The sequence below is a fragment of the Chrysemys picta genome, chromosome 9 (assembly GCF_011386835.1).
Source record: "Chrysemys picta bellii isolate R12L10 chromosome 9, ASM1138683v2, whole genome shotgun sequence".
Taxonomy (NCBI): domain Eukaryota; kingdom Metazoa; phylum Chordata; order Testudines; family Emydidae; genus Chrysemys; species Chrysemys picta.
The window spans coordinates 83211852-83220349 of record NC_088799.1 but is presented as its reverse complement, the minus strand read 5'-3'; the positions used below and the strand labels follow the sequence as shown (position 1 = coordinate 83220349).

The following is an 8498-nucleotide window of genomic DNA, read 5'->3' as shown; positions in this document are numbered from 1 at the left end:
CTAGGCATGGCCCAATGTCTAAACAAATACTTTGCCTCAGTCTTTCAGAGGCTAATGAGGAGCTTAGAGATAATGGTAGGATGACAAATGGGAATGAGGATATGGAGGTAGATATTACCACATCTGAGTTAGAAGACAAACTCGAACAGCTTAATGGGACTAAATCGGGGGGCCCAGATAATCTTCATCCAAGAATATTAAAAGAACTGGCACATGAAATTGCAAACCCATTAGCAAGAATTTTTAATGAATCTGTAAACTCAGGGGTTGTACCGTATGACTGGAGAATTGCTAACATAGTTCCTAGCTTTAAGAAAAGGAAAAAACGTGATCCGGGTAACTACAGGCCTGTTAGTTTGACATCTGTAGTATGCAAGGTCTCAGAAAATGTTTTGAAGGAGAAAGTAGTTAAGGACATTGAAGTCAATGGTAATTGGGACAAAATACAACATGGCTTTACAAAAGGTAGATCGTGCCAAACCAACCTGATCTCCTTCTTTGAGAAGGTAACAGATTTTTTAGACAAAGGAAACGCAGTGGATCTAATTTATCTCGATTTCAGTAAGGCATTTGATACGGTTCCACATGGGGAATTATTAGCTAAATTGGAAAAGATGAGGATCAATATGAAAATTGAAAGGTGGATAAGGAACTGGTTAAAGGGGAGACTACAACGGGTCGTACTGAAAGGTGAACTGTCAGGCTGGAGGGAGCTTACTAGTGGAGTTCTTATATTATGGGAACAAGTAAATAACTTTTCCTTATTCACTTTCTCCACATCACTCATGATTTCATATACCTCGATCATATCCCCCCATAGTCTCCTCTTTTCCAAGCTGAAAAGTCCTAGCCTCTTTAATCTCTCCTCATATGGGACCCCTTCCAAACCTCTAATCATTTTAATTGCCCTTCTCTGAACCTTTTCTAATGCCAGTATATCTTTTTTGAGATGAGGAGACCACATCTGTACACAGTATTCAAGATGTGGGTGTACCATGGATTTATATAAGGGCAATAAGATATTCTCCGTCTCATTCTCTATCCCCTTTTTAATGATTCCTAACATCCTGTTTGCTTTTTTGACTGCCGCTGCACACTGCGTGGAAGTCTTCAGAGAACTATCCACGATGACTCCAAGATCTTTTTCCTGATTCATTGTAGCTAAATTAGCCCCCATCATATTGTATGTATAGTTGGGGTTATTTTTCCCAATGTGCATTACTTTACGTTGTCCACATTAAATTTCATTTGCCATTTTGTTTCCCAATCACTTAGTTTTGTGAGATCTTTTTGAAGTTCTTCACAGTCTGCTTTGGTCTTAATTATCTTGAGCACTTTAGTATCATCTGCAAACTTTGCCACCTCACTTTTTACCCCTTTCTCCAGATCATTTATGAATAAGTTGAATAGCATTGGCCTAGGACTGACCCTTGGGGAACACCACTAGTTAACCCTCTCCATTCTGAAAATTTACCATTTATTCCTACCCTTTGTTCCCTGTCTTTTAACCAGTTCTCAATCCATGAAAGGATCTTCCCTCTTATCCCATGACAACTTAATTTACATAAGACCCTTTGGTGAGGGACCTTGTCAAATGCTTTCTGGAAATCTAAGTACACTATGTCCACTGGATTCCCCTTGTCCACATGTTTGTTGACCCCTTCAAAGAACTCTAATAGATTAGTAAGACACGATTTCCCTTTACCTAAACTATGTTGATTTTTGCCCAACAATTTATGTTCTTCTATGTGTCTGACAATTTTATTCTTTACAGTTGTTTCAACTAATTTGCCCGGTACTGACATTAGACTTACTGGTCCGTAATTGCCGGGATCACCAATAGTGCCCTTTTTAAATATTGGCGTTACATTAGCTATCTTCCAGTCATGGATACAGAAGCTGATTTAAAGGACAAGTTACAAACCATAATTAGTAGTTCCGCAATTTCACATCTGAGTTCTTTCAGAACTCTTGGGTGAATGCCATCTGGTCCCAGTGACTTATCAGTTAATTCCAAAACCCCCTCTAGTAACACCGCAATCTGTGACAATTCATGAGATTTGTCACCTACAAATACTGGCTGAGGTTTGGGAATGGCTGGAAGGTGAAAAGAGACAAATTCCTATGACAAATAAGGCACAAATATTCAACAGCGAGGATGACTGACCACAGGAAGAAGCTACCAAGGAAAGTGGTGGATTCTCCGTCTCTTGATGTCATTTAATAAAGACTAGATGCCTTTCTGGAATGTGTTTACCCCAACAGTAGCTATTGTGGCAGACAGGAGGCCTGTGATATGCAGGGGGTCAGATTAGATGCTCTAACTGTCTCTTCTGCCCATAAAGTCTACTCATTTCTGAGAAACCGAGTGTAGTATTGGGAGCAGCTTGTGATGTTTTACTGTCTAGCCGGCTTGCTTCCTAGAATGAACACTCATTGAGCGGGGTGATCCACAGGGAGTAGCTCAAACCTCCAAAGTGTCTGGCCTGCGGCAGAACATTAGCACTGCAGGGGAGGGGTGGGTGTGGCAGTGACATCACAAAGGCTTTTGCAGGACTTCAGCCTATTGGTCAAAGGTGCTGGGGAGGTGGTGACCTCACAGAGAGATGCTGACATCAGCCAGGCAGGACAGGGGCGCAGGGCCAGGGAAACCTTAGAGTCCCCTGTAGCTTTGCTTCAGCAAGTCTCCTTCTCGAGGTCTCTCTCTTTGAGGACTGAGAGAGTATTTAGGTTCACGTATATGAGCGCCAGGAGGAACCTCTTTTGAGTTTTCTCTTTTGTTTTTCCTGATTTTACTAGAAAACAGACGTCCCTGTTTAGAAGGTAAGAACCTTTGAGAGGTTTGGAACCTGTTCAGTCTTATGCATCTGGCGCCAGCTGAATTCTAGGCATGGAAAACACTAGCTTAAGGTGGTCGAATTTTATTCCCCACCTGGGATTTTGTCCCTTAGAATCACTGGGGACATTAGGGTTTGTCCTTTTTGTTTTACCTTTTCCTCCATCCCTCCCTCCTTTCTCTTCATCTCTTACATCTTCTGTCCTTTCCTCTGTTCCCCTCCCACCACCAGGAGGACTCTGTGTGTGTGTCGTGGGGGGTGATCTGCAATGGGAACAGGGACAATTCTCCAACTTTGGGCAGTCGAGAGCCTGGGTGAGATAAGGGGCGTTAAAGCCCGTTGTGAAGGAGAAAGGGGAGTTTCACGGTGTTGAGCACCAAGGAATTCTAAACTTTGCTAAAACATCTAGTCTGCATAAACCAGAAATGGTCGGGGCCACATTGTAACCATTGTCTTTTTTAAAGCCATTGAGGGATGTGAGTCCCACCGTTTTAGGTATCTGGGGTGCTGGGAGGAGAGAAGAGGTGCCTGTCTCCATTTTATGGCCTCAACAAACGTATCCCAGCTGTGCTGGAACCGAGACTGTCCTGCCCCTTCCCAGCACCTGACCCCCTGCAGAGGGTCTTGTCCCTGATGATCCACCAGCCCTAATGGGGACCTTTCTCCTCCATGATCTGGGACCCCAGAGGTGGGGGTGTCTGTCACACACCAGCCGGGTCTCCTCCCCGCACAGGCACTGTCCCAGTTCCTGACCCTGCTTGTGGTGGAGTGGTGGGTGATTTGGACAATGGGCGGGTCCCCACTATCCCCCATTCAGGCCTGAGTCCTGCAGCTGCTGTGTGGGGGCAGGGAGGTCCCTGGCTAACTGGCTCTCTCTCCCCTAACCCCACTCCTGGTGGGTGCAGGAGGAGGCCCAGCAGCTCGTGTTCCTGCACGCCATCCACCCCGCATCTCGCTGCACAGCAGAGAGGGCAGGACACATTGGAGCCGCACTGCTGCAAGGCGGCTGTGGCGGAGAGGATTGTGGTGAGCGAGACACGGTGCCCAGCTGCTGGAGGGAGGACAGAGATATGGGAGGGGCAGGGGTCTCCCCAGGCCAATGGATGGGGGATTGTTGGTGCTGGAGGGGCAGCAGAGGGCAGGGATTGCTGGGGCTGAAGACTGGGGAGAAGAGATGGGAGAAATTCGGAGAGTAGTCACTATTGGGCAGGAATCGGAGGAGCGGGGGGCAGGTGGGGGGATCCTGCTGGCTGTGTGGGGCCCTGGCTGTGTAATCTCCTCACTGGGAAGTGTCAGTGAGGCCCGAATCTCACACGCTCCTTTGTCTCCTTTGGGTCTCACAGGAGCTCATTGAGGAGCTGCCTGATAACTCTCCACCCGGCGCCATCCTCGCTAACTCCCTGATTGCTGTGGGCAACCTCAGGTACCGAGACCCTCCGGCCCGGTTCCCCTAACCCCAGTGCTGCTCAGGCCCAGGGCTGGGAGTCACTGCCCCTCCCACTCCCAGGTCACCGCCCAAGGGTAGTTCCTCTGGCAGAGGTGCGGCGAAGGGTCACTCTCTCCTGGCTGGGCTGTTCTTTTCACTCCAGTAACATTGCAACGGCTTTGGGGAGAGGCTCACACCCAGGATCAGATACAGGAGGGGCAGCAGGGTCCAGGGAACAGGTGCTATTCCTGCCCTGCCACTGTCTGTCTGAGAAACCTTGGCCTTGTCATTCCCTGGCTCGGTGCCTCAGTTTCCATTCTCGCCAGCCTGTGCCTATTTCCCTGCAGTTTCACCTGCATGTTGGTGCCAGTCCCATCCCCGCACTGCACAGTCTAATGCCGGCTCCTCTCTCTTGCCAGCACCATGACACCTGCCCTGGAGCCAGAGCTGGAGACCCACCTCCTCCGAGCTGCCCTGCACGCCGTCTTCACCCTGGGCATGGAGAAGGACACCACCCAAGTGCAGGTAGATCAGCTAAAGTCATGGATTGAAGAGCCAGCTGTCATCCTGCCATGAATCCTTGATAATTGCCTGCAGTGGGATGTGAATGAGAGAGGCCAGGATATGTGTTTGGGGGTCTCACCAGTGCTTCCCAGAGACCCCATTTCCCATCCTGTGGCAGGTGTAGCCCCAGTTTCCCTAACTCTGACCCATGGCTCTCCCTTGCTTTCAGGATCTGCCTAGGGTCTTGCCAGACCTCCTGGACGCCATGCTGGGGAACCTGCTGGCAGAGTCCCCAGACACCGACAGGCTCCAGTACATCTTGGAGGTGAGCCCGATGAGAGGGGTGGGGGCAATTTTACCTTCACTCTTAGATCCATTTTCCAGTCTGTCCTCCTAGCTGAGCCCCCAGTGGGCTAGGGTGACCAGACAGCAAGTGTGAAAAATCGGGACAGGTGGTGTGTGTGTGTGGGGGGGTAATAGAAACCTATATAAGAAAAAGACCCAAAAATCGGGACTGTCCCTATAAAATCGGGACATCTGGTCACCCTACAGTGGGCATCCTTGGTCAGGGCAGTCAGTGCAATGCAGTGTCAGGCCCTTCCTCCTTAAAGGACAGAGGAAGGAGCTGGGACTTCAAGCCAGAGCTCTGCCTGGTTGTGTTGAGCACTAACCACAGGGCCCCTGGCTGGCTTGGGGAGTGAGAGTCTGAACCCCTCCTGGGAGATCCAGAAGAGGGTCCTCAGAGAAGAGTCACAGGCTCCTTCCTAGAGAAACAGGAGGGCCCCAGAGAATCAGCCCGTCTCTCCGACAGGCCCTGAGATTTCTGAGGGGATTGTTCAGGAATCAGGAGTGCAGGGAGGATGAGACCAGCCCCGACACTGAACATTGTTCCAGTCTAGAGAGACAATGACAAGTTGTGACCTGCAGGATTCAAGAATCGTCCTGCGGGCAACAATCCCCTTCCAAAGCTCTGCAATCAATGAATCAGATATTCCACCCTGCGCACAATGTCTCAGCCCCCTGGGGATGGGTGTGTGTCTGTGTCTCATTTCCACAATACGTGCACCTGCCCATTGATCCTGATCTGCCTCCTTTCCCCACAGCACATTAACTACTGGATCGTGTCCAGGGTGCCGCGAGAGAGAGCCAGGGCCGTTACGAGCAGCACGGCCCTGCTCAGATTCACCATCACCCTCCCTGAGTTTGACATAAGTGACCTCTGACCCCAGCTTCCTGACTCCAGGCGTAGGTGATCTGGCTCCGACGGGCTGTAGGATCTGCTGCTGCAGGGGCTGTGGGTTAGGAGTGTTCCTCTTGGGGAGGCAGAGTCAGAGCAGAGAGTGAGCCTGGCTTGAGTCAAGTTCTTCTTGTCCTAGTTAAGTGGTGACTCTGGGCTTTTAAGGGGACTGTGCTCCAGGTTCATGCCTCCCTGTCATCCTGGAGCAGCTGGGGAAGCAAGTCCTCATGGAGGGCCCTGCCCACAGCCCTGTGCTCCAGGCTTCCTTGGGGGCAGAGGAAATTAAGGGTCTGGCTCTAGCATCTCCTGCAGAGGGGCTGAGGGGAAGGAGAGTCCTGGCCCGGGGGGGACTGGGAGCTGACAGGAAAATGCTGATGGAGTCCCCTCTCCCTCTCCCGTCCATTAGAACTCAGCGGAATTCCCCAGGATGGGTCACCACATGGCACAGCTAGCTCTGTCCGTCAGTGACCCAGCCAAGGACATCAGCCGGCAGGCCAGGGAGGGGGTTTACCGGCTCTACCAGCTGCTGCTGCACCAGAGGGGTAAGGAACCCAGCTGGGAAATGGCACCTGCTAGAAGAGTGAGACTGGGACCCCAGCCAATTTCTCTCAGACTGACCCCGGCTGGAGGATGAGTCTCTCTATCTCTTTCTGTGTTCCACACCACGCCCTGCAATTCTGTTGGGCCGGGCACGCAGCGAGGACTCTGCCCACTGTGCAGCCACCAATGGGATTGGAAGGACACAAGCCCTGCAACCAGAAGGACAAATGTGTGTGTGTGTCTCTCTCCCTGTCACCTACTCCCTCCTGGGGGAAACCCAGCAGCTGATGGGGGACAAGGTGAGCAGCTGCATTAGACTCAGGAGATTGGGGCGGGGCCCAGGCCTCATTCCCATCCTGTGGCCATTCGCTGGCCTGGCACAAGGAGCCTGATGGGAAATGAAAGGGAGAGCAGGTGCTCCTGGGAAGGGAGATGAATTCACCTCCATGAGCAGGAGCGAGCCAGCTTGTCCCTGGAGCAGCTCCAGCCCAGCTCTTTAGCCAGGCTAATTAATGACAAGCTTTGCCTCATCCCAGACTTATGTTCTTAGGACAGGGTGCTATCGCTCTTGGGAAGGGCAGGAGAGTCCCCCAAGTGCCCTCTGCAAGACTCTCCTGTCCCACAGGGCCGCACCCAATTCCTAGTGGTCTGGTGTCTGTGTCACCCGAGCCACCACCCAGAGTTGCTCCCATCACTGGCAGCCTGGGAGGCCAAGGACTGACGGGTGATGGCGTCTGACCAGGCAGGGCTGAGGCACATGGGCAGGGGATGCTTGTCCTGCTGCTGGCAAGGCTGGACCCGTTCTGGAGAGAACAGGAGGATTCAGTCAGCAGTAGGGTTACCATGTCTAATAAATAAAAAAAGAGGACCCTCCACGGGCCCTGGCCCCGCCCATTTCCCCTCCCCTAGCCCCGCCCAACTCCACCCCTTCCCCTGCCCTAACCCCGCCCCCTCCTCCCCACTCCCAGCTATGGGGAAAGGGCTGCCCCAGTGCTACCGGCTTCACGGTTGGCCGGGCAGCCCCCAAACCCTGCGCCCCCGGCCGGCGCTTCCCCCGAGCCGCCGGAGCAGAGCAGCTGGAACCGGAAAGGGAAGTGCCTGGCCCGTGGCTCGGGGTCCGGAGGCAGCGGGGGCTGCCCGAAGCCGGTAGCGCTGGCTCGGGCAGCTCGGCTCTTAAAGTCTGAGAGGGGAGGAGCGGAGCAGCTCAGCTGGAGCCCGGGAAGGGAAGTGCCTGGCCGGCAGCTCGGGGTCCGGAGGCAGGGGAGGGCTGCCTGAAGCCAGTAGCGCTGGCTCGGGCAGCTCGGCTCTTAAAGTCTGAGGGGGGAGGAGCGGAGCAGAGCAGCCGCGGGAGGGGAAGTGCCCGGCCGGCATTTTCCCGGACATGTTTGGCTTTTCGGCAATTCCCCCCGGACGGGGGTTTGATTGCCGAAAAGCAGGACATGTCCGGGAAAAACCGGACGTATGGTAACCCTAGTCAGCAGGGGCTGCCGATCCATCCCATTCACCAGGGCTGCCATCCTGCGGCTTCAGCATTAGTGGCTGGGGTGACTTGGGGAAAGGTCTCAACCTCCCCACATCCCACTTCACTGCTGCCAGAATCCCTCCTGCCCCCCCCCGCTACAGTCCCCTCCCTACCCAACCTGGGTGGGGGTGGAGGAGAGGGGTCTGAGAACTTGAGCTGTGGATTGGAGGTGGAACAGCTGTCAGGGGCACTGAGGGGGATGTGGCAGGAGCTCCCCGTACAAGGAGGGGGGTTGGCACTGGAGGTCACTAGGAAGGACAACAAGATTCCATCCTGGGGGTCAGGAGGGGAAATCCATCCCTCAGAGGTGGGCAGGGGCTGGGTGGAAATGCTGCTGGTTCCAGGGGCCGTTAATCCCCCCTGATTCCTCGGATGCGTCTGAGTCTCAGACAGGTTCTCGTTCCCTTGCAGCAGGAGGACGTCACGGCCAAT

General features: G+C 53.0%; 1 long non-coding RNA gene across 1 annotated transcript; it reads left to right on the top strand.

Moving 5' to 3' along the window:
* Positions 1-3966: 3966 nt before the first annotated feature.
* Positions 3967-7471, top strand: LOC135973440 (uncharacterized). Its single transcript, XR_010590270.1, has 3 exons — positions 3967-4260; positions 4683-5092; positions 5871-7471. It is a non-coding gene; the product is annotated as an uncharacterized LOC135973440 (long non-coding RNA).
* Positions 7472-8498: the final 1027 nt, after the last annotated feature.